The sequence below is a fragment of the Rhinoderma darwinii genome, chromosome 10 (assembly GCF_050947455.1).
Source record: "Rhinoderma darwinii isolate aRhiDar2 chromosome 10, aRhiDar2.hap1, whole genome shotgun sequence".
In the NCBI taxonomy this organism is placed as follows: domain Eukaryota; kingdom Metazoa; phylum Chordata; class Amphibia; order Anura; family Rhinodermatidae; genus Rhinoderma; species Rhinoderma darwinii.
In genome coordinates this window covers 34,616,889-34,644,436 of record NC_134696.1, presented here as the reverse complement: position 1 = coordinate 34,644,436, position 27,548 = coordinate 34,616,889, and the positions used below count along the sequence as shown (strand labels likewise).

General features: G+C 40.5%; 1 long non-coding RNA gene across 2 annotated transcripts; it reads right to left on the bottom strand.

Moving 5' to 3' along the window:
- Nucleotides 1-256: 256 nt before the first annotated feature.
- Nucleotides 257-25,211, bottom strand: LOC142662754 (uncharacterized). Of its 2 annotated transcripts, none has more exons than XR_012850971.1 (3): nucleotides 25,154-25,211; nucleotides 3,035-3,093; nucleotides 257-340 (listed from the first exon to the last, which is right to left on the bottom strand). It is a non-coding gene; the product is annotated as an uncharacterized LOC142662754 (long non-coding RNA). The 2 variants fall into 2 exon arrangements; XR_012850970.1 differs by having other exon boundaries at nucleotides 268-769.
- Between the last annotated feature and the right edge of the window lie 2,337 nt (nucleotides 25,212-27,548).

Here is a 27,548-nt window from a genome sequence, read left to right as displayed (position 1 = left end):
CTTTATGACATATCAAAAGTTTTTGGAAAGTGTAGTTACTCTTTAATTTCTGAGACCATGGCTGCAATAGTAATACACGTTAGTGCAAGTGGCTACACAATTGTGATAAGTAAGGAGGGACATTGCGATATATAGTGCAACTATTTTGTGTAAATGTTACATTTTTCTAGATTTTTTTTATTGTATATTGTTTACCAAGTACAGTATGCAGCTTACACTTCAAAAACACGTAATAATATTGCTCTTGACAAGCATTTCATTTTTCTTCTGTATATCTTTTCGCTTCTTTAAAAGAAGATCACTTGTGAGTCTGGTCTTTTCTTTCAAAGCATGTGAAGTACTGCAGAAAAGGAAACCAATCCAAAATGACAGCTTAGACAAAGGGAGCGACATTTACACACTATCACAAAAAAGCGAATCATCCGCTGAGCTGACAGGAGACCAAAAGCACATCTTCACATTTTACATTGGTGAGTCAGGCATTGTATTTCTTAATATCTTCAAAGACTTTGATACGGCTCTGTATCGTAATGGATGTAAAAAATGTCAAGCAGAAAGCAACAAGAAACAGATGTGTGTATCCATCTTAACCTCTGTCTCTGTCTCGAGCATGAAAGCCTCTCGAATCAGCACAGTAATTGAATTTCAAGGATGTCTTGGTATGGCGGCTGTTACTCAGTTGTCCCAATTTCCCACTTGGCACTGAGGATTTCTCATTCCCCCTATGTTAGTTTTAGATGTCTATGATTGGGAAAAGATGGGTTTAAGCCTAGTCAACACAAGAAAGGATTTTATTAGACATTCAGAAAATGACATCAAGGAAAGTTACTGTCATAGGATTGCTGGACAACATGAATCTCTAAAGCGACCTGTCACCTTTCCTGATTTTAGTAAATAATTGTATTCCCTATGAAATAACAATTTGGAGCATCTTTTCTTAGAACTCTATGTTGTACCGTTCCTCTGTTATTCCTCCTAGACATTTATGAATAAATTGACAACTGGGTGTTACCAGTTGGGGGTGTGTCCCTACACAGATTGACAATGTCCAATCAGTGCTGACAGAGTGAGATTGGGACACGACCCTTTGACAAGGAGAATGGTAACCTCCAGTTGGTAATGCGTTCATAATTTTCTTGGACGAATAACAAAGGAATGACAAAATGCAGAGTTCTAAGAAAAAAACTTCCAGAATTGTTATTTAATGGGGGTACGTGTATATACTAAAATAGACATGACAGGCGAGGCAACCGGTCCTTTTTAAGGAGCATCTTTTACCCAAAAATTATTTTTCATTATGATTTGACCAGTCATTTTAGAATCTTATAAATGAGATGCACTTACCATGTGATCCACCTGAATTTCATATTTACGTCTTAATAAAAATGTTGTTCACGAATATTTATTAGGGATCTGCCCATGTTCAGCTTTCTTGAAATACAAAATGTATCATGTACCTACATGCTGACAGCTAACTGTCCTGTTATGTGACTTTACATTCACTGCTTGTTGAGTAACCGTGAATATGATTGGGCAAAGCCTTCCCTAAAGCTCTAGTGTTTATACATGTTCGGAGAAACCCCTTAAACTCTTTAACTCCTAAGTAAAATTTACGAAATTTCTTATGAGGATATATTGTAATAAAACACTGATTATAATTCAAACAACAGTGAAAAATGTCCTTTAAAGGTGTATCTGCCTAGAAAACGTATTAAAAAATAAATCCAATTTACTCAATGAGCCTTTAATCTCCGGTTGAGTCCTGGGACTATGTTGAATTTTGATTAAAGTTAGTAAAATTTTTGACTTTCTATCTCAGAATTCTGACATTTATCTTAGAATTGTGTTATTCACATTTATTTTATTTTTTTACATGGCTCCAGGGCTCTTCCGTCTTAATCTAAATATCTTGACTTTATTTATCTTGTACTGGCCCTGCCTGTATTATAGGTCAATGACTATGTTCATAATGCCAGTGGTTGCTACTGGAACCAGATGACAGCTTGTCGACAGACATAACCCTAATAGCTTAGCTGTGGGATAATATTCTACAAGCTCTATACCGACACTGAATGAAGTGAGGGAACGCTGGGATATGTTAACTAACAACCTGCAGAATTGTTGATAAAGCTGTGAATGTGAATATGCTGTAACATAATTTAGTAGATTAGTAGAAAAAAAAGCTAAGCAATATATTTGAAAAGGTTCTGGAATTTTATATGTAGATTATAAATATATGTAAACTCTAAAATGATGTTGAAAAGTAAGTTAATAGCACGTTTAAATCCTGGTTTTAGGATTATTTTTAGAGTATGTGAGAGCAATGTGCCTTAAAATGAAAGAGCCATTCCACTCATAATATATTAATGTAGGGACTCAATCTGAATATATGTATTAATATGGCATAAGAAGAGGTTTAGAGAAATGGTTTATTCATAGTCCCAGAATTCAAAGCCCTGCACAGCCTCGGAGATCTCTGTTCCATCGGACTTCTGTGTGGGAAAGGGAAGTGACCACAGCTCTTTCTGAGGACTGTGCTGCTAAGACGAGAGGTTTTGTGCTACTAAGCTTTCACTAGGGAAAGGAGGAAGATAGGAAAAAAGACCTGGATAGGCGCATCCTTCAGGAGATTAAACCAGAACTGGAGTCCTTAGTAGTCAAAATAAAGAAAGCTTATTTTGACTACTATGGACTCCAGTTCTGGTTTTATCTCCTGAAGGATGCGCCTATCCAGGTCTTTTTTCCTATCTTCCTTCACTGATGTGCCGATGATCCTTTGCGGTCAAACGACGATCCTGTGACGGCTGCACCTCTGTCCCATACCAAAAGTCTGATAAGCTGTTGTGTCTTCTACACAACACAAATAGGTGAGTATAATTCTATATGAATCTATACGTATGATATACTATTGCTAATAACTATCCTATGAGGCGCTCTGCCCCTTTGTTTTCATTTATTCAGTATCGATATCCACAAAGGAAAGCACATGGCTTTAGATCCGGGTGGAGGTGTAGAGAGCTGATCTACTACTTACCATCTGGAATTGAGCCTATGCATCCCACAAAAAAAGAAGGGAAGCCAGTCTTCGGATGTCTAAAAGAAATAAAATAAATGGTATTACGGAGATGGACTATGGCGCTGCAGCAGATATTTTTGCACAAGGTCCAAAATATTGTTACAATATCCAGGGAAGGCTGCAATGGGGTACACTGAGTGATTCATCCAAGAACCTGTGAGCCTGATCAGCTGGGATGGGTGCCTGAACTCTATACAATAGGTAGATTTCAGCTTATGTCCAGAATATCACTTTAGCTAATATAGTTATTGAAAAAGGTAACAAAATGTATGTAGAGAAAACCAAACAAGACTAGACAGATAGCATTAAGCCTACTTTTTCAGCATATAGAGCCAAAAATTGGTGATCACAGCACCTGACACTTGTGAAGATTCTGAACGTGTGTAAATCAGATTCAGTGCATTTTAAAGTTAATGTGGATGAGTCTCCACTCATGTATACTACTGTAATAACACATGAAGCAGAGAATGAAGTCATACCAAACAGGTATTCTCACCAGCCTATAGACTATGACGAAAAGTATGAAATTGCGAAACAGTCAGTAATTAGAAACACAACCTGCAATGGAAATGATGCCAACTCCAGCCTACAATCTGGTGGAAGTAAAGCCATTGCTCAAGATTATACAAACATGGTCAAACTTCAAAGATCATAATATCAGAAACTATTATCCAATGTGATAAGATTTAGAAACCCAACTCCCAAAGAAAAAATGTGAAGTCAATGGAAATCACCGGCCCAAAAGGAGGAGGTCCCCACAAGATAGTTCAGAAGTTTGAAGCAATTAGGACTTGTGCCCTACAATTAGATTTTTTTACTCTAATTTATGTCCTATCCAGCAGAATTTATTATATGAGTTCCAAGCTGCTGTTGTAACAATTCTGCTCCAATCCAAAAGTGGTGGCATTGGATGACTTGCAACTCTGGTTTGGAGGACCAACTAATACCCAGACAAAGATCATTATTAATTGAGGTATCAGAAATGGAGAATTAACAATCTAGCTAGACATATACTAAAATTATGTTACCAAGCATTTACCATGTCTTTTACCTGGGATGAGACAGGGTTATATGCTTTTATCCTGGGCACCCAAGGGCAGACATCTAATATACACCTATTCTTGTTTAAAGTGCGCAAAGATATATCATGAATATAGTGGTAGAAACTAAAAGTTTTATTCAATAGATATTAAAATAAATTGTGTTTAGTGACATCCACCACAAACAAAGTTACTAGGCATGCATGTCAGACCAGCAACCTATACCACTATCTAACCCTGTGTAGACAGGCGTAAGACAAAATAATTGAGCATTGAGGGGTTGTTGATGAAAAAAGAAAAGAGCCTTTACCTAAGTAACCCTATGATGTTCTCGGTATACTGGCTAACTAGACTCAAGTAGTTGATATAGCTTCTCTATTCTACCTGGTAACTGACAGCACCCCTTAATCCTTAATGTGAACACCAAATGGTAGTGTTCACATTAGCAGTAGTATATAAAAGTAGACCATTATCTCATCTTCTAGATCTGTTATCTCTACACGTTTCACCCCCAAACATTTGGTGGATCCTCAGGAGATCAATACAGATATTAAAAGCAGTAAAAACTGCTGTTGATAAATAATAAAGTAGATGAAGAACAGTGAATAATGCTCCACCAGAGCCCTGATGGTGGACTCCAGCAGCGTGATGTTAAAGAGGCTCTGTCACCAGATTTTGCAACCCCTATCTGCTATTGCAGCAGATAGGCGCTGCAATGTAGATTACAGTAACGTTTTTATTTTTAAAAAACTAGCATTTTTGGCCAAGTTATGACCATTTTTGTAGTTATGCAAATGAGGCTTGCAAAAATCCAAGTGGGTGTGTTTAAAAGTAAAAGTCCAAGTGGGTGTGTATTATGTGCGTACATCGGGGCGTTTTTAATACTTTTACTAGCTGGGCGCTCTGAAGAGAAGTAACATCCTCTTCTCTTCAGAACGCCCAGCTTCTGACAGTGCAGATCTGTGACGTCACTCACAGGTCCTGCATCGTGACGGCCACATCGGCACCAGAGGCTACAGTTGATTCTGCAGCAGCATCAGCGTTTGCAGGTAAGTCGATCAACTGTAGCCTCTGGTGCCGATGTGGCCGTCACGATGCAGGACCTGTGAGTGACGTCACAGATCTGCACTGTCAGAAGCTGGGCGTTCTGAAGAGAAGAGGATGTTACTTCTCTTCAGAGCGCCCAGCTAGTGAAAGTATTAAAAACGCCCCGATGTACGCACATAATACACGCCCACTTGGACTTTTACTTTTAAACACACCCACTTGGACTTTTGCAAGCCTCATTTGCATAATTACAAAAATGGTCATAACTTGGCCAAAAATGCTCGTTTTTTAAAAATAAAAACGTTACTGTAATCTACATTGCAGCGCCTATCTGCTGCAATAGCAGATAGGGGTTGCAAAATCTGGTGACAGAGCCTCTTTAAGCCCAAAGTGCGCAAAGAGTAGAATAACAGGTGGTATAAAAGACTATTCTCAGGGGTGTAACTTGAAACTTCTTTTCCTATCAAATACCATTTCTACAACTGCCGTCCTCATATGTGACAGAGTCTATTGGAACCCCTCAGGCACCAGGGCACAGGTGCAACTGCTACCTCTTCACCCCTCTGTAGTTATGCCTCTGACTATTAAACAGGTGTTGTCCTCTGCAATGTGCACTTTTCATTAGTGCCCATGTGCAGATTATAATAAAAAATAATGATGGTGCAAGAAAACAAGAAATTATACTAACAGTTTGTACGGATATGAAACTAAATACAATGTCTTAAAGAGAACCTTTCACATCCCCATATATGTGCAGCTGAGTGGGAGGGCTGCACAAACTCTGTTTTACTTTTTTTTTCTATCTCCCTCCGTTATATTTGGCGCCCGATATTTAAATAACCCCCTGAACAGTCAACGGGGCATGTACTGTCAAGGGGGCGTGTTACTATGGCTGTGACACTGTCCAATCAGATATGGACAGTGTTATATCAAAAGCGAGGAGAGAGTGTGCGCGCCCACGCGCACGCTCTCTCACTCTTCTGCTTTTAAGATCAGACTTCTGCCGAAATGGCAAGGGGGCGTGCCTCACCTACGGACAGTGTAAGCGCTCCCCAGCTCTTTTAACACTGTCCGTAGCAGTGACACGCCCCCTTGCCAGTTCTGCAGACAAAGTACAAGACTGATCTCTCACAAGAGCTGAAGAGATGAGAGCGCGCATGCGTGCTCTCCTCTCCACAGCTCTTTACACTGTCAGTAGCAGTGACACGTCCCCTTGCCAGTTCGGCAGAAGACTGATCTTCAAAGCTGAAGAGTGAGAGAGCGCGCGCGCACATGCACACACTCTCTTTCCTCGCATTTGCTGTAACTCTGTCCATATCTGATTGGACAGTGTCACAGCCATAGTAACACGCCCCCTTGACAGTACACGCCCCGTTGACTGTTCAGGGGATTATTTAAATATCGGGCGCCAAATACAACAGCACCAATATCTAAATAACAGAGGGAGGTAGACAAAAAATGTAAAGTACCCCAGAGTTTGTACAGCCCTCCCCATAACATACTGCACTCAGCTGCGCATGTATGGGGAGGTGAAAGGTTCTCTTTAAATGCTGCCATAAGTAAAATACAATTAGACATTAGGGGTGTTCTGACAGTGTTGTGGCAGTGGAATGGCGCATGGTGGGTCTTTTGGTATGAGTAGCTTGAGGTCTCAATGAGTTTCTTCTCTATGACTGTGACTTTACAATTTGTGTGGCCATTCTATAGGCCCTTGTTATGGTGATTATCATCAGTATATATATTTTATAGTTGTTGATATTGTTATACTACCATTGATTGCCCTGCCTCATATTCAACACTGTCCTCTGTGTACTGTTGTACATTGTTTTTATGGGTGGTAATTTTTAAACTGTCTTGATCAACTGTGCTGTCTGTCTTCAATAAAGTCATTTTGTATTTTTTCTAAAATACGTTTGATCTTGTCTGATTATAGCATATGGGGATAACTTTTTGGTGTTTCTATGCATGGGGTCCCATATATGCAACTTTATTCATTGATATATGACCTTGAATTTATCGTATTCTTTTTTGGTTTAATTACAATTAGACATTGTAAGGCATGGAAATCCCTATACAGAAGCAAATGGACAGCATTTTTTAAATCCTTTTGTAAATGAGGACTAAGGCCCCATGCACATGGATGTAAAACCACGGACTGCAATACGATCCACGGTTTTACGGACCCATTCAGCTCTATTGTCCGCGGACACCTTTCCATATCGCTACGGATGGGTGACAGGTGCCGTAGAACTGTGCCAGGAATTATGGAGCATGTCTGTTTTTCTGTGTTTTATGGGCCGTGCTCCCATACTTTGTTTGGGAGCATGGCCTGAAAAATGCGAGCGGCCATCAGTAAACGGCTGTGCACGCAATCGCATGCCGTGATTACGGGCACAGTCATGTGCATGGGGCCTAAGGAAACAATTCTAATCTCGCTGGAAAATCCTCTCAAAAATCTATCTATCAACAAAGCGCAATTCTTCTAAAAGTGATTGGTTTGGGTTCAATGGCAAAATGTAAGAGGTTAATGTTGAATGTTAAATTAAATAAATACAGCAGTTAGGTCTAGACTATCAAGAGAATGTGGACAAATAGTTGCGACCATAAAATATGTTGCATTGGAGTGTAAGTTGTCTTGACAGTTCTTCATCTCATTGATTGCAGTTGCCCTGTAGAGAAAGCCCCTTGTATGTTATAAGTGCTGTGTAAGTGCATTATCTGTGGGGGGATGGTGTTGCCTAATAATTAACAGAAATTTTCTGTGCGGACAGTAAAAGATAATATCCTTACTACTTTTACCCTTCGGCACCGTAACCAGTATTAATTTTTGTTTTTTCCTCCCTGAATTTCAAGAGCCATAACCTTTATTATTTATCACCTACATAGCTGTATGAGGCCTTGCTTTTTGCATGATGAGTTCTACTTTTTAATAGCACAATGTTTCATATAATGTACTGAAATACTTAAAACATTTTTTAGTGGGATGGAGTGAAAAAAAAACGAGCAATTTCGCCATTATTTTTTGGATTTTGATTCTACGGCGTTCGCTGTGCGGTAAAAATGACATGTTAGCTTTATTCTGTGGAAGAGGACAATTGCAGCAATACCAAATGTACATTTGTTTTTCTACTTTCACAAAATGAAACCATTTGATAAAAAAATACAAAAATTATTTTGTGTTGCCATATTCTGAGACTTACAAATTTTTTGATTTTTCTGTCAATGGATCTGTCTGAATTCTTATTTTTTTGTGGGGCAAACTGTAGTTTTATTGGTATAATTTCAGACAACATGTGATTTATTGATCACTTTTTAACTACCATGTGGGATAAGTTACAATATATTTTAATAGTTTTGATTGTTATGGATGCGGCAATAACAATTATGCAAATTTTTTATTGTTTACATTATTCTACAAAAAAAAAATGGGAAAAGATCCACCACCAAATGAACAGAGCAGAGGAGAGAACTGGAGCCGCAGCACAGGACTGGAGACCGTGGTTTGTGAATTCAGTGAATCTGAGGGCACCCTTCATTAGCAATGGCACATATCAAGGGGTGGAATAGATAAGGCAGCAGGTGAAGAGTTCTTGAAATTAATGTGTTAGTAGCAAAATGGGCAAATTTAAGAATCCAAGCGACTTTGACAAGGGCCAAATTGTGATGGCTAGACGACTGTGTCAGAGCATCTACAAAACGGCGGGTCTTGTGAGGCGTCCCTGATGGTGGTGAGAATCAACCAAAACAGGTCCAATGTAGGACAACTGGTGAACCAAACAGTGACAGATACAATTTCCAATGGATACAAACTGCGGCAAACTTCACTTTTCCTGCCATCCCAAATACTGGAATAGATGACAAAACCTCAAAGCATTGGGATATATTAGGCAGCAAATGAAGATCATGTGTTGGAAGAAAAAAAAAGTGGGCAAGCGTAAGGATCTGAGCAACTTTGAAAAGGGCCAAATTGTGATAACTAGATGACTGGGTCAGAGCACCTCCAAATCGGCAGGTCTTGTGGGGTATACAGTGGTTGGTACCTACAGTACGGAGCATGCAGAGTGAAGGCTAGCTTGTCTGATCTGATCCCACAGAAGAACTACTGTAGCAAATATTGTTGAAAAAGTTAATGCAGGCTTTAATAGAAAGGTGTCAGTACGCACAGTGCATGGCAGTACAATTTATAATTTTTAATCAACTAAAAATATTCTTCTACAACGCCTCCACCATTTGGCTATTAATAATAATATGACCCATTTCTTCCCTACCAGTCATATCATCTGTTTAAAACCTTTGCATTTCCAAACTCTGGGGAAAGTATTGTGCTTTTATGATGAATGGCCCTGTTAAGTACTATAACATTAAAATGCTGACAGGTGCCAGAATGGCCTGACAATGCTGAGGACCTTCCTGCTTTGCATTTATTACCATTCATATTTTTGCTTTCATCCCCGTATTGTAAAACATGTACGTTATCATTTTTCATTTTCAGACACGTTTTAATTTGTTGATAAAAATCCCTGGAGATTTAGAGAATTACAGAAAAGCTTTTTTATTTCAATGTGAACTTTAAGAGCCCAACATTTATTTATCTGAAAAATGACACATTGTAATGGCAACTTATGTGTATAAGGTCAACTGCATAAGCTGCAAATTAAAGCTGATTTACAGTATAATAACACAAGTTTTTACAATGAAATACATTTTACTCAGCCCATTCTTCAACATCATAGAAATATCTTACAATATTCTTGTTGGATATTTTCAGATGACTTCAAACATTTAATACCAACCTCTCATTATCTCAGCTGTAAACACAGTGGGGCTTGTCCTAAAAAAAAATACCAGTATGTCTTCTGGCTTAAGTGACCTCCCTCCAATGCCCTGGACCAGGATCCTACCTATAGCGGGTGCAGAGGTAACAGTTGCGCCCAGGCTTTTGGTGCATTAGGAGGCCCATAGGTCTATCTGTCACATAAGAATTATATAAACGCACAAAATAGGTGGGGGGTCCTGTTACAAATTTTGTGTTGGGCCTCAGGAGCTTTCAGTTATGCCTCTGCCCTAAAGCTAGTAATTTATTTCTTACTGAAATTGGTGTCTTTGCTTTGTTCTGTATTTACTTGATGACTGGTAAACTGATATTATTGCACATATGTATGCAGAGCCATAGCTTTGTACTCTTTAACCCTCAGAAAAAAGCTTTACCCAGCCCTACTGATTAATGGGTGACACAATATGGGTGCACGCCACTGTATGTGACTATGTTATGCTGTGTACATATGCAATACAGCTACTATTGAACTCAATAATAAATCTGTCTGCAGTAAGGTATATCCACATGATATGCAAGAAAAGCAGGTCCCATCTCCGACACCCTATCCTGTTAGACACAGGAGTGCCCACTGACTCCACTGCACCGATTCCTGGCCCGCCGTATGATCTAGAAAAAGCCGGAATGCCGGCGAAACGCGCGTCAAATGCATAGTTTTTACTTTCCGATGTCAGGGTCCATCTCTCTATCCAATCTAACTGTCATCGGTGTTCAATCATAATACCTCCTCAAATTGTGTCCACTCGCCGCTTCTGCTTCACTCTAGCGGGGTGAGCGAGAGGAACTACATCAGTACACACTGCCAGGTGATCATACATCACTGACAGATGATACTTTACCTAACATTGCGAGAGGCTCAGAGTCACGACAGCGGTTCACGCAAGCCAGTCAGCCTGGGAGCACTACTATGTTGCTGCCTGTCGCTCCTTCCGTCCTCGGCGGTGTGGGCGATAAGACACTAGCACAGTGCTTGCTATACAGCAACAGCATCGAGCGGGACATAGAGCTGGTGCAGGTATCCTACCTTAATCATCCTTGCGGATACTAGCTGACCACGCTGCTGCTATAGCTCTCATGCAAGGGAGCACTTAGCCTGCCTCAGAGCAATCACTAATTTTAACAATCAATTTACCATAATATGTGAATAGGAATACATGTATTTACAATACTTTGGAGCATAATTTCATCTCAGGTATTTAGAACAAGGTGATATTTTGGCATATCCACTGCCATTCCCTTGCAATTTATACTGATATTCCTGGCAGCAATATTGATGATCAGTATTTTACCATTATCACTGTATGATAGCAACATTGGATTTTAACTAATCTACAAGGCATATTGTGTCCTTTAATAGTGTAGCATTAGGGGTCCTCTGCACTTAAATTATTTTAGACCCACATTGGACAATTTTAACAATTCACATTAATTGTTTGTAAGTTAATTAATAAAGTTTATTATTTTTTATTATAATTTTTGCTCATTGAACCACAAGTCTTTTCCTCCCCCCCCCCCCTTTCCCTAATAAATACTTGTATAAAACTGGTGGTTTAGACCTTTGTGGTTCTTTTTATCCACTCTATATGAATAGAACTGAGAGGGTAATCGCAAACATTTTTCTATATGATCTATATACTTCAATGGAGAGGTGGCCATGCTTGCGTGTGGAACTCACCATTGAAATCTATGAGTGTTACAGAAAGAGTTGAACAAGCAGCACCTCCCCACAACTCCTGGGATAAAAACCTTGAAAAGCTACAGTGAAATGAACAGTTTTAGAAGGAGGAAAAAAATACAACATTATATGGCTATGGTTGAATGGGTACTGGCTGAGCTATTAAGCACTTTTTGGGTTCCTCTCCACGCTTAAAATGATGCTGCCCTGAATTATATAATGGAATTGTGCAATGTGTCAGGTGATTTCAAACAACAATCCTAACTGGCTCTTCAGTTGTGTCATTTTTCTGCGGGCATCAAATTACCAATATTAACAATATACCAAATTACCAATATTACCAATATACCAAATTACCAATATTACCAATATACCAAATTACCAATATACCAAATTACCAATATTACCAATATACCAAATTACCAATATTACCAATATACCAAATTACCAATATACCAAATTACCAATATTACCAATATACCAAATTACCAATATTACCAATATACCAAATTACCAATATTACCAATATACCAAATTACCAATATTACCAATATACCAAATTACCAATATTACCAATATACCAAATTACCAATACTTTCACTTATCTCTATTTTGTGAGTGTTATTACAGTCTTTAAGATGACTTCACACTTTAGACTTTGGCGAATATAATTCCACCATCAGTATCATTCTGACTACAGGACCTGCCCGTGCCTAAGGTCCTTCTGCACACAACTAGCGGATGATGATGATGATGATGATGATGATGATGATGAAACATCTGACCATCAGGATTGTATGCTGCATGGAGTGCAGTGTAGCCTAACTCAGCAGGTAACTTCAGTTTGCACTGTTTCATCAATGTAACCCCCTGTAACGCTAGCCTGACCCTGTTCTTAAAGGGCAACTTCAGCAGAGAAAATTCAGGTATGACTATAGCTAAACCCAAACCTATATTCCTCACAGTGTCAGACTGATATTCCTTGGGCCCAGTGGAGGAAATAATACTGAGGGCTTACCCTATATAGAACATGCACTTTTGATTGCATTGTAAACCTGGTTGTTATCTTTGTATATCGTAAATTAAATCTGAGGCTGGATTCACACGAGCATGTTCGGTCCGTAAAGGACGGAACATATTTCGACCGCAAGTCCCGGACCAAACACACTGCAGGGAGCCGGGCTCCTAGCATCATAGTTATGTACGACGCTAGGAGTGCCGGTCTCATTGTGGGACAACTGTCCCGTACTGTAATCATGTTTTCAGTACGGGGCAGTTGTTCCACGGAGAGGCAGGGACTCCTAGCGTCATACATAACTATGATGCTAGGATCCCGGCTCCCTACAGTGTGTTCGGTCTGGGACTTGCGGCCGAAATACGTTCCGTCTTTTACAGACTGAACATGCTCATGTGAATCCAGCCTAATAGTTTGTTGGTTAATGAACCTATAAAAATAGTTCCTATTTGCAATGGATTGGCTCCAAATTCAGCTCCAAACGTGGTTGAATTTGTGGCCCTGTTATATTTGGGGATTAATATTTAATAGTCCATGGGGCTGAATCCTGTAGAACTCTGGTTAGCCAGTCCGACACTGCCCGCAGCCCGCATACTGTAAATTATATTCACATTCGTCCAGGAAGTTCCATTGCAGTGTCCTCAGACCTCACAGAGGGGAACTGCTTTACCATTGGCTGAAAAACTAAAGGGAACACAATTCCTTATTGGATTTTGTAGAGCCGCTATTGATAAGTCTAAATTGACAAAAAAAATATTTGTATTATAAGCATTAAAGCAACTCTCCGGGAAGGGTTTTCAAAATAGCACCTAAGATTTAGACCCCCAAGACTAAGAAAATTAGGGGAAAAAAGGGTGATTGGGGTTAACTGCACTCAAACTACATTTTTGATGTTGACTAGAGTGGTCAAATTTGTCTCTTTAGAGGTCAGTGTTATAATAAATCCCTTTACCATGCTATGTTGGTAATACATATGTAGCCATCTTTATCTTGACTTTTTGCGCATTAAATACACAGTGTCGAAAAACTTTATCTTGACCTTTTCAATGACTTTTCCAATGACTTTTGTTATCAGTCAAGACAAAGATGGCTACATCCGTATTGGTAATCTATGATTGCATCTCATTTCAATTTAAACTTTTTTTCTTTAGACTTTTACTTAATAGTACCTCTTTCCTTACTGTCAGGATAACCTTTTGTTTTTTATTATCTGATTTATGTATATGTATATATAACATTAAGTTTTGCAGTTTTTGGTACATAATCAAAAACAAAGGTTAGGCTGCAGATATTTTATTATGCTGTGCGTACCTTTTTGCTGCATCAATATATCATATTACAAGCACTAGAAATGCGGGATGCTTTTTTTTTTCTTTCTCTGTATGCACTGAGAGACAGACTAAAGGGACATCTATAGCTTTTACATCAATTTCTGATCTTGTTTTCAAAGGAGCCATTTTTCATTACAATCTTCAATTATACAGCGGAGGGGAAAAAAGACGACAGGTACTCTCATGAGCCATTAGTTGCTGCACAAATTATTATGTGTCTCATACAGTCAGATTTTGCAGCTCTCAGGAGAACAATCCAAATTATAGACATAGAACAATTAGTTTCTTTTAAAAGGCATTTGTAGGCCCGAGGCTGTGCTGAGTATTTGGGTTGGAATGATGACTGGGAAGAATTTTGGGAAATAAAATAGAAACAAAATAATGTCAAATTTAAAATGAGACAAGGTCTACACAGGGGACCTTCCGGTGACCATGCTGGCCTACAATATGACCGCAAACAGTAGTACTATGGATAATCTAGAGCAGTGATCAAACCATTGGCTCGGGAGCCACACGTGGCTCGTGAACCTCCAGTTGTGTGGCTCACGATAGGATCCCTGAGTTATGACCATATGCATTGGCTACAAGAAAGTTTCCAAATTGACTATATTGAAGACATATCCAAACCCCTGAACTGTGCAAATTTGAATGGTAGAATACATATTTTATTTTGTATGTACAACTTAAAACATGCAATACCATTTGTACCACTTTCTTTACTTCCGTTACATGTTTCTCCCTGTTTGGAATTTGGCTCGCGACCATGACTCCCTTTAATGTGGCTCACAAGATCCAAAAGGTTAGGGACTTCTGATCTAGAGCAATCATAGATTATCATGTCCCTATGGCAATATTGTTCACAAGACACTTGGCAGCTGCTAAAAAATATCAAATTGTTTTAAAAGGTGTTTTTTTTTTCATGTAAATCAATCTTGAAGGCTGTGTAAAACTTTGCTACCATTTTTTTTTTCTATTGTGCTAATTTATTTAAAACAAAAAATGAAGCAACTTTGCAAATAATCTTAATTGAAAATATCAGACGCTAGGTTGTCTCACTATTAGCCCCTGTCCAAAAGTCCTATTAGGGTATATGGATATCAAAGAGAGAAGTCCCTGCTCAACAACCCCCATTATGAGCCAGAGGAACGGTTCCCACTCTGACAGACCTGGCCAAGACATTATATGATTAGCCATTCATCCGTAGGCCACCATGTAATGATACAGGGGAAATGTATGGCCGACCGGTGCTTCCCTCAGTGATATTAGCAGATTGCCGTCTGTATCAGAAACCTGACCCATGGCGATAAGCTGATCACTAGGGCGTATTCAGTTTTAAAACGTGTTGGAATAATAAATTAAACCTTCAATAAAAACATGATTTAATAAAAAGAATTTGAATAATACTAACATATATTTTTATTTTATTTTTAGAACATAAGGCTGTGTTCACATTGGCGTCGGAGGATCTGTTCACATTTGCATGCCACTGACGAGCGCCATGGTATCCATCATGCAATGGATAATAATAATATTTTTTATTTTTATAGCGCCAACATATTCTGCAGCACTTTGCAGTTCAGGGGGTACATTGTACAGACAATATCAGACATTATATATTGATTAAACTAATTTAAAAATCAAACAAGAGGAGTGAGGACCCTGCTCACAAGAATTTACAATCTATGAGGAAATAAGGGAGACACAAAGTGTAAAAAATGCTTAAGTACAATGGTTCAGCCATCTTTTATACATATGGGGTAGTACACATAAATCTACGTGAGCCGGTCACCAGCCAGTGTCTGTGTATGACAGACATGAAGTGTATTAGGGTGCAAGGAGTGTGGGGGGATACTGCTGAATGAAGAGGCCTCATTTAAAGGGGGCAAGGGAAAGGAATTAGAGTAGGGAATGTTATAGACCTGTCTAAAAAAATGTGTTTTCACGGGACATTTAAAACTGTTGATGAAAAATCTTGGAGACAGGAATGGGAGGTTCGGATTATGGCGGATGTTAATCTGAGGTCATTGGCAGAACTCAGAGCACGAGTAGGGTGCTAGACAGAGATGAGGGATGTAAGGAGGTGCAGCACTGTGGAGAGCTTTGTGGGTGACAGTAATACGTTTGAATTTTATTCTGAAGTGAATGGGCAACCAGTGATGTGACTGGCACATGGGAGAGGCGTTGGTGTAGCAGTTGGTCAGAAAGATGAGCCTGGCTGCTGCATGAAGGATTGATTGGAGGGGGGAAAGTTTCGTGAGTGGATGACCGATGAGTGACAGTAGTGAAAACGAGAGTGAATCAGAGCAACAATGAGAGTTTTGGCTGTTTCCACAGTAAGAAAAGGGCGGATTCAGGAGATGTTTTTGAGGTGAAAATGACAGAAGCGTGAAAGTGATTGAATGTGTGAAGTAAAGGAAAGATCTGAGTAAAAAATAACCCCAAGACAGCGGGCGTGCTGCTTAGGAGTTATGATAGTGCCACACACACTGAGATGAAGACATCAGGTTTGGGTAGGTTAGTAGATGGTGGTAACACAAGGAGCTCAGTTTTAGAAAGATTCAGTTTCAGATAAAGAGAGGACATGATGTTAGAGACAGCAAACAGACAATCACTGGTGTTTTGTATTAGAGCAGGGGTGATGTCATGGGAAGAGTTATATAGTTGGGTGTCATCAGCGTAGAGATGGCACTGGTAGCCAAATCTGCTGATGGTTTGTCCAATAGGGGCTGTGTAGAGAGAAAAGAGGAGCGGACCTAGGACTGATCCCTGAGGAACCCCGATAGCAAGTGGAAGAGGAGAAGAAGTATAACCAGCAAATGACACACTGAACGAGCAGTCAGAGAGATAGGAAGAAAACCAAAAGAGAGCTGTGTCTTTAAGGCCAATAGAGTGGAGCATGTTAAGTAGGAGTTGGTGGTCTACAGTGTCAAAGGCTGCACAGAGATCCAGAAGAATCAGTACAGAGTATTTGCTGTTAGATTTAGCCGCCAAGAGATAATTTGAGACTTTAGTAAGGGCAGTTTCTGTGCAGTGTAGAGTTCGGAAACCAGATTGTAAGGGGTCATGAATTGAGTTAGCAGTGAGATAGCGGATAAGGGGATAGTATACCAAGTATTCCAGGAGTTTGGAGATGAAGGGCAGATTAGAGACCGGTCGGTAGTTATCAGCGCTAGATGGGTCGAGTTGTTTTGTTCAGTAATATATTTATAACGGGATGTTTAAAAGGGGAGGGAAACATTCCAGAAGAAAGGGAGAGGTTAAAAATTTTAGTCTGGTAACTAGTGAGAGCCGGGGAGAGGGTCTGGATGAGGTGTGAGGGGACAGGGTCATTGGGGCAGGGAGTAGGACGAGAAGAAGGAAGGAGTCTAGAGACTTCTTCTGTTATTGGGTGAAATGCTGAAAGTAAAGAAGACGGAGTGCGGGAGGGAAAGGGATCGATGTTACTAGGGGACTAGGAGATAATATCATGGCGGATGTTGTCACTTTTAACTTTAAAATAAGTGGCCAGGTCTTCAGCTCTGAGATCTGTGATCAGCATCTTCATTTTAGGACTAAGGAGGGAATGAAAAGTATCAAAGCAACGTTTTGGATACTATAGGCTGCACGTTTGGCCTGCAGGATATAAGGCTCTGGGAAGACTCTTTGCGCAGGCTGGCATGATAATGTCATATCATCACGCTGGTCTGCGCATGCGTCCCGCCCGAGAGGCAATGTATCGCTCTGTCCATCACGGGAGCGGGGCAAAGTAAGTACAGTATTATTATTTTTTTAGGGGGCTGTGTGGTAATATACAAGGGGGGATTGCTGTGTGGCAGTATATACAAGAGGAGAGGGCGGCTGTGTAGCACTATATACAGGGGGAGGGGGGTTTTCTGTGTGACAGTATATACACGGAGGGAGAATTGCTGTGTGGTAATATACAGGGGGGATTTCTGTGTAGCAGTATATACAAGGGGAGAGGGGGGCTGTGTAGCACTATATACATGGGTGGATCACTGTGTAGCACCATATGCAAGGGGAGGGGGGATTGCTGTGTGGCAGTATATACAAGGGGAGTGAGGCTGTGTGGCAGTATATACAAGGGCAGGGTAGATTGCTGTGTGGCAGTATATACAAGGTGAGGGGGGGGATTGCTGTGTGGCAGTATATACAAAGGGGCTCCATGGCATTATCTAAGGTGGGCTGTGCGGTGCTATCGACAGGGGGCTGCATGGTGCTATCGACAGGAGGGGCTGTGTTGCACTATCTATGGGGGACTGTTTGTGGCAGTATCTACAGGGAGGGGGTGTGACACTATCTACAGGGGGTTTGTGTGGCGTTATCTACAGGGGTCTTTGTGGCGCTATCTACAGGGACAGTGGTGTAATGAGGGATTCTTTCATTGATGGCTATAAATGGTGTTTAAAACTGACTATTTGACTGCTGTACTTGTAATATAATAGTATTTAAAAAAGTAATTAAAACTAATTTAAAATAAGTTTTCTTATTCTCTTATTTAGTCGCTATATTAGCGATTACTGGGGATATTAATTTTGGTCATCAGATCGCCCACCATTGATGGAGACTTGCCCTGCTCCCTAACTGCCCCGCTCAGGAGCTGCCAAGACTTAGAAGGAACATAGCTGACAAGTGCGATTTTCTCCACAGACGTTCGGCACATCTCGCGCACCACTGAAAAAAGCGGAATTGAGGAGTGTGCCAGGGTTGTGGACGTCTTTGATGGGTGGTTCGGAGTGTAGGGAAAACTGCTTCATCCAAAGCATTTTTGAGAGTGTTATTGTAATGTTTGGCGGCCAGATTGGGACAGGAGAGGGAAAAGATAGGTAACAATGAGAACTGTAGACTTTCTATGAGTTGCTGAGTGTTAATGGCATATAGATTTCTATATGTCTGATGGGTAGGCATGTCCTGTGGAGGCAGATCATTTTTGATAGTAAAAGAGAGAACGTTGTAATGATCAGAGAGAAGAGGAGAATTATTAAAGTCAGAAATCGAGCAGAGACGGATGAAGACCAGGTCAAGTGAATGCGCGTTTTCATGTGTAGGAGAGTTAGTAAGTTGTGACAGACCTAAGGAGGAGGTTAAATATAGAAACTGGAAGGCAGATGAGGAGATTGGGTTATCAATGGGGATGTTAAAGTCACCCATGATGAGAGTAGGTGTTTCAGATAATAGGAATTGTGGAAGCCAGGCAGCAAAATGATCCAGGAATTGGTGTGGTGAGCCCAGGGGGTGGTAGACAACTGGCACATGGAGACAGAATTGGCGAAAGAGCTTGAGGGTGTGGACTTCAAAAGAGGGAAATGTGAGTGAGGGGACAGGGGGAATATCCTGGAAATTGCAGTGTGGGGAAAGAAGTATACCTACTCCTCCACCCTGCCTGTTCTCAGGTCCGGAGACATGGGTGAAATAGAGACCACCATATGATAGAGCAGCTGGGGAAGCAGTGTCAAACAGGAGTAGCCATGTTTCTGTAAGAGCCAGGAGGTTGAGAGAGTTAGAAAGGAATAAGTCATGAATAAAGGTGAGTTTGTTGCACACGGACAGAGAATTCCAGAGCGCACAGTTAAAAGAGACAGGAGAAGACGTACAAGGAATGGTAAGAAGATTAGCAGGGTTTCTATGTGTGGCAGATAAGGGGTTGAACTTGGCAGAAGAAAAGGAAGGACCAGGGAGGACCCCTTATGTTACAACTAAATTTATAGGGGAGTAGATACTTAGATCTAGGCCAAATTAAGCTCGTTCCGCTGTTAATCAATTAAACTAAATAAATGGATCATGCACTGCTGCTTGGTTTTGGTTATAAATGGAACCCAGGATGCAGATTATAACAGAGCCTTATTTCTGACCTTTTGTTTTTTATAGAGGCACATTAGACAGTCTATATTATGTGTGCTAAGATTTCCAAAGCATTTTCATGCAGCATACAGGAATTATGTAGTAGCAAATATAGAACCGGCTGATTCATCAAAGTCGTCTTAGATGATAACTGGTGTAATTACATGTTTATCTATGCAAATTCTCTCACCTTCAACTGTCTGATTATTTCATGGTAGGGAAGCCCAAAACTGATTTTATGTTCCTGTCTGATATGACTGTCCAGAGTATACTCACATATTTAACCCCTTGGAGACACGGCCAATTTCAGCTTTTTCATTTTTGTTTTTTCTCCCCGTCTTCCAAAAGCCATAACTTCTTTGTTGTTTTGTCGACATAGCCGTATGAGGACTTGTTTTATGCTGGACAAGTTGTAGTTTGTCATGGCACCATTTATTGTATTGCATAATGTACTGGGAAGGTGAAAACAAATTATTTGTGGGGTGAAATGGGAAAAAAAGAGCGATTACACAATTTTTTGGGGGGTTTTGTTTTTACGGCGTCCATCAGGTGGTAAAAACTACATGTGCACCTTATTCTACAGGTTGATACGATTACGGCAGTACCAAATGTATATGTTTTGTTTTATGTTTCACCATTTTAAGGCGAGCTGTAGTTTTCACCGATACAATTTTGGGGTATGTGCGACTTTTTGATCACTTTTATTTCATTTTTTTGGTTAGCTAAGGTGACCAAAAAACAGCAATTAGGGTGTTTTATAATTAATTTTTTTTTACGCCGTTCACCGATCGGGTTAAACAGCATTATATTGTGATAGTTCGGCCGCGGCGATATCAGATATGTTAATTTTATTAACATGGAAAAATGGAAAAAGGGGGATTTTTTTAACTTTTAATACTTTTTTTTTTAAACATAAAAATAACTTTATTGAACTGTTTTTTACTTTTTTTTTATTAGTCCCCCTAGGAGACTTGAATCAGCGATCATTGGATCGCGTTCTTGATATACTGCAATACTAATGTATTGCAGTATATCGTGATTCAAAGGCAGAGCTTCAAAGGAGTACAAAGTTGGCAGAGCTGGGGGCCTTTATTAGGCCCCGAGGCTGTCATAACAACCATTGTAAATGGCCGATTGCATCATGGGGGGTGCGATGGCGTGTTTGAGGGGGAGTGACCGCAGCATTTAAGTTGTTAAACGGGCGGAATCAAAGTGTTAATTGGATTTTTTATTCTTTATAAAAGTTTAAATGATAAAAGTCTAATTAAAGGGGATGCCTGGTTTAAAAAAAACTATTTTGAAATACACTGTTTGGGATTTATGAGTTAGGCCCTATTCCCAGCCGTGTGTCACGGCCACAGTAGGAACAATATACCCCTAATGGGGCTAATCACACGGTAAAGCGGGCCATCAAAAAAAGGAACATGCCCTATTTTGGGCCGTTCTCCCGGCCGCACGGCTCCCATAGAAGTCTATGGGGCCGAGTAAAGCACGGCTGCCACTTGGATGTGATCCGAGTAACAACCGTGCTTTCTGCCGCTCGCTCTCTTCTCCACCTCACAGTGCGAAGTGCATGTGCGAAGGAGGAGATTTTTTTGCTCCCTGTAGTAGCGGAATCCCTAATCCCAGGCCACAGCTTCGGCCGAAGCTGTGGCCAGAGATTCCACTCCAAGAGAATTCCCTGACTTCACTGTCCATATATGGACAGTGACGTCAGAGACTTCTCCTGAAGCGGTCCCCTAATCCTGAAGCGGAATATCCGGCCCCAACGGCCGGTGATTCTGCTCCAGAAGAGGTTCCTGACTTCACCGTCCATATATGGACAGGGACGTCAAGCGGACTCCTCGGCCACAGCGGCTGATGGTGTCGGCGGTGATTCCGCTCCAGGAGAAGTCCCTGACTTTACTGTCCATCTATAGACAGTGACATCAGGGACTTCTCCTGAAGCGGAATCCCTGGTCATTGCCATCCCTGACACAGCTGGGGCCGGTGATTCTGCTCCAGGGGAAATCCCTGTCCATATATGGACAGTGAAGTCCGGGACGTCTCCTGGAGTGTTCTCATACAGCAGCGCTATCTACAGGAGGGGGGCCGTCTACGGGAGGGTGTGCCATTTCCAGGGGGGTGCCATCTACGGGGATCTTACCTACAAAGGGGCTGTGTGGTAGTACCTACAGGGGGGCTGTGGCAGTATCTACAGAGGACAGTGTGTGGCATTATCTACAGGGGGGCTGTGGCAGTATCTACAGGGGGCTGTGTGGCATTATCTACAGAGGGCAGGATGTGGCATTATCTATAGGGGGCTGTGGCAGTATCTAAAGGGGGCTGTGTGGCATTATCTACAGAGGGCAGTGTGTGGCAAAAAAATTGACAAATTAAATTCATACGTTTTAAAACGGAAAGGGAAAAAACTGATGCAAAACCGGTCAAAATCGGCCGTTAATAACAGAAACACGGCTTGGATTGGAAACGGAACAGATTCAAAACGGCCGAGAAAAACAGACCAAAATTGCAGTTTTTATCGGCCAACACTCGGACCCTGTCGTGTGAATAGAGCCTTAATGAAGAAGACTCCCTCGTAAAACACCCTCATCTGTTAGCCAGAGTAGAGAGTGGACCCAGCATATCTATTAATTTTATGGACAACCAATTGATTTCCATGGTAACCATGCAAGTAAGTAGGGCTGTACTACAAAACCAGTCACGGGCACGCGTATACATGAGATTCTGTGCCTAAACAATGATTTTTTCAACGAGTGCCATGGCCCCTTTTTTCCCGATGATCACTTATAACTTATATGTATGTATATCTGGTGATGAAGCAGGTTCTGCTCTGAAATGCAGAATAGATTTTATACCATCAATTTGTAGTTTGAAATAAATATTTATGGTCCATAAAACAATTTAAACCAATTGCTGGCCTTAGGCCCATTATTTCTCTCATATTGTACTTTGAGGACTGGTGTCTTCTATGTGACAGAGAGGTGTTTAGGGACCCTCAGACACCAGGGCCTGGGTGCGACTCTACAGCCCCTTTAGCTATGCCCCTATTGCGATAAATTTACAGCGCTGTGAACACACGGGCAAACTAGGTGTCTGTACAGTGGCACACAGAGTCCCTGTAGAGTTGTGGGTACTCTTAATGCCACTTATGATGCTTACTTTCAGAGTATTCCTCCATAAAACATCTATACTTCTAATGGAACATTGGATTTTTGATTATTTTGTACTTTTAATTTTATTTAATAACATCACTTATATAATTAATTCATCAATGTTTGTCAAACTGCTTCCAGAATTTGCTGTTTTATTTGGCTTTTTGACTGTTTCATAATCTAAATTAATCCTTTAGTGTCAACTGCGTTCACTTAAAATGTCATGGTCTCTGAAGCATGAGCTGCCTACAACACATTAGTGGAATTACTGTTCTCTTTAAGCCATCTGAGCATTTTAATTGTTCTTGAAAAAAACAAAAACCTAATGATACAACTCTACTTTATCTACTTTTATTCCCACTACGAACCATGTTATTTTTGACTCCTGCTGTTATCAAAGACAATTTGCATTGTTGATTATTTTCTAATGAAAACAAATGTCAAATAACATAATTTATACAGAATGTCAGATGAAAAACCTATCTGTAATTATAATAATTATAACCGTTATCATTCAAAGGGGGTTAATCTGGAAGAGGAAAAATTAAAAAAATACCTTATCTTGCCTTTAGGTTTCTGTAACATATCATCTTTTCCTATGCAACTTCAACTTCTTTTGCAAATGGCTACAAATAGCAGATGTATTTAACGGTCTTTCCCACCAAAGAAAGTAAAAGCATATTGTAATTGTACCATATGCCATCAACTCCTGATTAGTGGGGGTCCGACTACAGGCACCCCCTGGTTCCAAAGAATAGAGGAGCCTCTTGAATAGGAGCAGAGCTGCAGTACTGCAGCACGGCCACTATATAGTGACCGGAGCTATCTGCTTCCAACACCGTCCACTGCATAACATCCGGTGCCTGGACACAGCCGTTACAGCTGATCGGTGTGGGGTCCGGGTGTCACACCTCCGCCGGTCATATACTGATGACCTGTCTTGTGGATAGGTCATCAGTATCAAAAATGGCCCCCGTGCACGGACAACCGTTTTAAGATTTTCCCTGCACAGTGATGCTCCCGGCCACGCGCTGTGTACTTGAATGGAACTGTGTTGCGGTGGTTATATAACATTTGCAATCCATTTTCCTTTTTTTCTTGTAGAGTATGTCTCTGCTGCAATCTCCATGTTGGTCTCCAATAGTCCACTAATCTGTGTTTTCTTGATTCCTATCTTAAATCTTTCTTTAAAGTCCCAGGTTTTGCTATGCATAGTGGTCCAGTGCAGTCCTGTAGATATGACACACTAGTAAGGGTGTGCTATGTTACAGTGTCATTGCCAACCACTGCTTATTGTCAAATTGTGTCCAGCTTTGTCTCTGTTCTTCTGCAGCTATGATATATCATTGCCAGTCCAGGAGTGCGACACTACCCTTTGCCTTTGCCTCTGCCTATCAGTTTCTATACTCCTGCAGCTATGACATACCAGTCAATGATTGGTACTAACTCCCAAATAAAGAGGAGCAAATCGATTCTACACAAATCAAATTCGGTCCTAATTTGCCCAAACTTTTGGATTTGTCTAAATGTTTGGGATTCACGGCGCACAAACTGTGGCAAAATGACAGTGCTGTACGTCATTTTACAGATTTTGGCCGAAAGGCATCACCAAATCATATTTGATTTGGTCCAGAGGGGAAAGAACAAGGGATTAAAACGAAAACAAGATTCCATACTCACCTTCACATAGTTTCCCGTAGCGACGCGTCCCTGCTCTCACAGCTCACATAGCCATCTAAAGGCTGCAGTGGTCATCTAGGACAAAACATCAACCTAGGAAGCTGGCACAACAGACACCAGACAATGGGAGCAGGGACGCATCACTACGGAAGACATGGGGAGGTAAGTATGGTATTTTTTATTTTATTTTAGGGGCACTTGGATTTATTCGTACCAAATAGGACGGCCGCCTAAATTCTTTCATCTCTATTCTCAACCAACACTAATTTAGCTTGGCTTCCTTATGTCCAGTTCCAGCATGTCAGTTTGTGTTACTGTCTTTAATTCTCCTCCAGATGTTAGCATATCAGATACTGATATAATAATAATATTACATTATCTAGATTCATGTAGGACTTTTTACTTCCTGTTAAACACACTATTCAGTACATCAAATACATTATTACTTTAGCATAGATTTACCTAGAGCACCTTTTTTCCCATGACTTCGGTTAGGGTTGGGGTACTCAGCTGGACCCGGGACCTAAACACCTCTAGCTGGTGCGGTGGTTAATTCTCTGGATAACGTTAGCAGATGGGGAATCAGACCAAAATGAGAGAAAATGGAGATACGGTTGCTATGGGCAGCAACAAACAAACATACCAAGAAGTGTATAACACAAAGAGGTTTGAAGCAAGGTTATGCAGTTTGGGCGTTGGCAACAGGAGAAAGGCAAAGACAGAAGCTGTACCTGGAATGAGACGTAAAGAAGTCAGAAAGCCAGGGGTCAGTAACAAAAATGTAGCAGAACCGGGTTTGAAGTCCTTAAATCAGGAGAGCAGTCTGATAAGCCAAGGTCCAGTAACGGTGATGTGGTAAAGCCGAGTATGCAATAGAATAAAATGAAGCAAAGAGTAGTCAAGCGTGCCTGGTCAATCAGGCGTCAAACCCTATACAGGAGTTCATACTGGGGACTACACAGGAAAAAACAACCTAGCTAGGGTATGAAACCTAATACCTGCCACTAAGGAAAATGTAACAGAGGTTTCAATTCTCTGTCCTGCCCCGTCTCTGGCCGGGCAGCCACGCACTCTCTGCATGTGCCGCCCCGCATCCTACCAGCCCCACCGCAAGACTCATTGAGCCTGGAGTAGAAGAAGGTAAATGCATGACATATACAAATATTAGGTAACTATTGTTTTTGAGAACATATTTTTTCTTGGTATTAAGCAGCAACATAAGAGACAAAGCCAAAGTAAATGTCTGAAAATAAAATCTGACGTTCCAGTCTATATATTGGAATTTTCTAATTTACCAAATGGATGCTTTCAAGTTAGATTAAATAAAATAACTTCAGTAGTCGTGATTCCTAGTATAACCTCAGAATGACTTCAGGCTTGGATTTTTTCATGCTTATAGATTTTTCCATATAGCTGACCTTGCCCCAGAGTTGCCCTGTGTACCTTAGTTCTTGAAATAGCTGCTATGTGAGGGTATTGAGAATCTCATAATCAAATCAATTCTGAACACTCTTTCAGAAGGTCTTTTTCCATTTCACACTAGTCACTTGTATGCATAACATTATTGTTTGCTAGGCTCCTTTCCGTCTAAATATTAATATAATTTTTTGCATATTCTCTGGCAGAAGAGAAGACAGAAATATACTGCAGCAAATTACAACAAAAAGCAATGATAAAGGTTTCAAGGGGTTGTCTCATCAAGACTGTCCCTTCTTAAACGGAAACCAGCCTGGCAATCTGTTGATCTCCATGGCCCCTGCTTTAAAACCCCTCAGCGATCAGTTGTTATACTGTTTGCGACCACCAGATGTGTAACTTGAAGTTTCTGGACCCCAATGCAAAATCTGTAACCGGGTCCCCCCACTTACCATATGCTATTTATAATATTGGCGTCTTTTTATGTGGCAGAGGGTCCTTTTGGCACCAGGTTCCAGATTCAACTGCTACACCTGAACCCCCTATTCCTACGCCACTGTGGCCGACCATGTAAAAGGCCCGGCTGGGTCCACCAAAACTCTCCACTCTGGCTCATAGAGGGTGTCACGGTTGTGGAACCCCCTTCAATGACGTCCCCTGACCTAATAGGGCATATGTACAGGTAAGTGGCAATCTCGACTACAAATATTAATAATCTGAGACACTGTTTAAGAAAAAAAAAAAAGCATAACAATCTAATGAATTGGAATTTAAATCAATTAAACCTATTTTGACATAGGTAAAATGAGTATAACCGAGTAAATGGTTGTGTGGGCTATAAGCTATAAAACTGGGAGACAAACTTCCCCCAGGGAAAAGCCAAAAAATAATAGAGGAATATAGAAATTTCTGGGTAATTAAGAATGCAAGCAACATATTTTTAATTATGAGTATTTTTTTTTTGTCATTTTTCACTTCTTAAAGTCCTAGAAATCACAGATATGAGAAGATGTCACTGCAGGAAGACATTGAAAAATTCAAGATCCATAACATTTTTATTTTTCCATTGACCGAGCTGTGTGAGAGCTTGTTAGTTGCAAGACAGTTAACATTTTTCATTTGTACCATTTAGGTATGTACATTCAACTTTCTTAAAGAGGCTCTGTCACCAGATTTTCAAACCCCTATCTCGTATTGCAACAGATCGGCGCTGCAATGTAGATTACAGTAACGTTTTTTTTTTTAAAAAAACAAGCATTTTTGGCCAAGTTATGAGCATTTTTATATTTATGCAAATTAGCCTTTCTTAAAGAGGCTCTGTCACCAGATTTTGCAACCCCTATCTGCTATTGCAGCAGATCGGCGCTGCAATGTAGATTACAGTAACGTTTTTATTTTTAAAAAACGAGCATTTTTGGCCAAGTTATGACCATTTTCGTAT